We start from the raw sequence: 3489 nt of genomic DNA on the forward strand, positions 1-3489 counted from the left end.
AATGTGATATGTAACATAGGGCCTCTAAATTGCTAAAGCAGGTGGGTCGTCTTATGATGCTTTCTTGTTTTTTTTCCAAGAAAACTCTGCCCAGCTTGCCACAGATGTCAGAAGGATTGGTCCAGAAACCGGCCATTAGGATCGCAATTCCTTACGCTGTCTGTGCTTGTGGGTGTGTCCCATCGCCCAGTGAATCAGGGCTTGGAACGGAAAAAAACACATGGTCTGGACCAGTTTTTTTCCATCGCTTTATCTGAAATAAGGGACAAACCGCACCGGATGGATGGGTGCGGTCGTGGCGTCTTGACAAGTGTGGGCGCGCTTTTTTTTGCCTCATCACGTGACACGAATTCCCAACCCACGCGTAGACATTTCGGCAGTGGAACACCTGAATCCCACAAACATATAGTCGTATATCGGAAACTGGAGCATGTCTCGAATCGATGCCTTTGCGATCTGCAGGCTTCCATAGGTAGAACATAAGCGTGAATTCTCTCCGTGCATTTTGTGGATGGTCTTGGACAGACTGATTCGAACAGTGAGTCAGTCAGCCGATGGACGGGGGAGAGACCCTGCGTGAACCGGTAATGCGAAGCGGTCTGCCGGTATTTGGTTTCCTTTTGGGTGTTTGTTTTTCCTATATACGAGTAAACTGCTATTTGTAGCCTGTCACAACAGGAAGTTGGTCATAGGTGGGGCGGGGGGTGCCTTTCAAGATGAGAAACGTCCAGATGTATAGCGCAGTCGAGGCTTACACACTCTACTATGGATTTCGACAGATATTCCACCCGTGCCGTTCTGACCGAATTGGCTATTGCCCTCAGGTGAAATTCATTCCTCAGTGGGCTTAGGTGATGTAAATGATTTAGAGCACAAAGGACATCGAAATGACATCCGGATTCTCTATCCTACATTGAGAAAGATCGCATGCACTCCAGAGTTGCAAGTCTAACATAGTCAGCCCCCAGTCTGTCGGAAAAACATATAGTTCTTATGAAGAGGGAAAGCATCTTCTAGGGAGGGGATCGTAAAGATTCCGTCCTTGTTCTAACTAATGGGAAGTATGTCCATTTCGTAGACAGAAATTACACTGATTGAGATAGCATAACATAGTAGAAGAACCAGTCGTGATTGGCCCAAAAAAGACCTACGACAAAAACTACTTTTCTGGTCACCTTTGAGGGGATCTGTTCCAGACAAGCGCCGCCAAAAAATTAACCTCCACCACCCAAGAAAGATTAGAAAAAAGAGGATATGAAATTTGCACTTTAAGTTTTTATTGAAGATAATGATTGAGCCGGGAGCGATGCAGGCCTGGATTGTGTCCATCAAAGTGGCCGCAGTTCCATGTGGCATTGCATACAGATCCATCCGAAAATCCACTGCTGAGGAAGGACTCGTCCTGCGTGATTTTTTACGGCGAGATATTAACATTTCGTCGATCTCGACGTGTAGACCTGGGCCGCCGTTAGGCGCAAACTTCGGAAAGAAAGTTCTTCCAGTCAAAAAGCGGTCGTGTGGCTAATAGATAATTAATTCCTATGAGCAGAATTCGATTTTTGCCAAATTTTTGGACCAGCAATAAATGAATAGAATTACTGTCCTAAACTACATCCTGGACTGCTCCAGCCAAGTTCCCTTTCGAAGACCGACCTCTTACCGACACCGTCGGGCATTACACCTCCACCTGTCAGGAACAGTTGAAAGTGTCATTTGGTGGCCATTGTTGCATAAACGTTGCTGATGGATCACTCGGTGGCTTTGCAAACACGTATTGCCGTCTCGTTGTCATTAACGAGATTTGAAAGCGTCAGATAGTTCATTTAAGGTTTTACGTCCAAACGGAGGAAATTTTTGCACAAAATGAGCCTAGATGCGGATAATGAATTGTTTTGATCAAAAATCGTTCAAGGTTGTGTGCGTACATTAAATTGGAGCTGGCAAAAATTTGGGAGGAGGGCTTAACTTTTCGCACATGCACGTTTTGCATTAGTGGCTTATCTGGAAAAGATGCTTTTGAGGGATAACTTCTCTTCAGGAGCAGCGTGTAAAAACGCTGCATCAGGGTGAACCACTCTGTGAGGCGGACAGCATATTTTACTGTCGTTCAGTTGTTTCAACACTTAAACTCTCTTTCAACGTAACTCATCTCTAGCCCACAAAGTTAAAGAAACTCCTCTCGTGCCCCCCAAAACTACCCGTGTCTAGTGTTATTCAGAAATGAATACCTCACAGGCCAAGTGTTCCGCAATCTTTCTTTCCAACAACTCACTATGCCGGGGACTACTTCATTGATTTTATCGAATAACAGTTGACCATTTGTGTGTATTATACAAGGATTTGTACTTTACGAGCCAGTCACAACCGATGTTAAACTGATCTATTCCACGTCAGGTTCAACCCCACTACTTTCAGGCTTCCTAGTCTGAGAACACAGAAGACTCTTACAGCTTCACGTATCAATTCTCCTCTAGAGTATTCTTCCGAGGTCCCTTCATCTGATACTCTTTATAACATTCTTCTCCTTGATCTGCTATGTAGTGCCCCCAAATGATGACTCGTCGGTTCCCATTCGAATAGTTGCCATTTCTGGCAGCCCTCTGGGTGCGTGGTGGGATCTTCCACCAACAGTCAGCCCGTTGTTCTGTGATCCAACTACATGCCTTGGTCGTGTTGAGGGTGCCCGAATAAACATGCCTTCAAAGACAACAACAATATACGCTGGTTTCACCTGCCCAGGAATCTCAGCTCGGTATATGTTAGGAGGCATTCCTCCTACGAACATATTGCTCACATTTCTCTCTCTATATTTCAGCATTTCGTTGGACTGTTTGTTCCATTCCATTCTTGATTCTTCGAATCTCGACATTGGCTGTTCAGTTGCTGCAGTATAATTTCCTTAAGGCTTTTTGTTTTCTCAATTCCGTGTGTAACTGACAAGGTTGATTGACTGATCAGTAGAGAACATAACACTGGCGACGGGAACCCTTCACGAACCCAAGAATGTCAATTTCAGCTGAGGATTTGAAATCAATCCTTCAACAACAACAAGCGCAATTTGAACAATCGCAATTGCGACTTATCCAGTCTCTCACTCAAGTTATCAATCTACAAACTTCAGTTTCATCTCAAAGTGGTAGTTCACTATCCTTTGCGGATTCCATTGCTGCAACTATAACTGAATTTCACTATGAGCCAGCATCTGGTCTCACCTTTGATTCGTGGTACAGCCGTTGGGAGGATACGTTCTTGAATGAGTTCACCGGCAAAGATGATGCGTGGAAATCCCGTCTCTTCGTACGGAAACTTGGAACCCTCGAACACGACCGGTTCACCAACTTTATCCTTCCACAACACCCAAAAGATTTGACTTTTGCGCAGACGGTGGACCAACTTCGCGCAATTTTTGGTGACCAACATTCACTTTTTAATGTCCGATACAAAGGTCTCAAGTTGGCCAAGCGTGAGGCCGACGATTACGTTACTTTT

General features: G+C 44.8%; 1 protein-coding gene across 1 annotated transcript in view; it reads left to right on the forward strand.

The window, feature by feature from the left end:
* Nucleotides 1-3489, forward strand: part of T265_13762 (hypothetical protein) — a gene marked incomplete at both ends in the record, with an annotated part of 101245 nt that overhangs the window by 5972 nt on the left and 91784 nt on the right. The window lies entirely within an intron of this gene.

This window comes from Opisthorchis viverrini (assembly GCF_000715545.1).
Source record: "Opisthorchis viverrini unplaced genomic scaffold opera_v5_101, whole genome shotgun sequence".
NCBI classification, from domain to species: Eukaryota; Metazoa; Platyhelminthes; class Trematoda; order Opisthorchiida; family Opisthorchiidae; genus Opisthorchis; species Opisthorchis viverrini.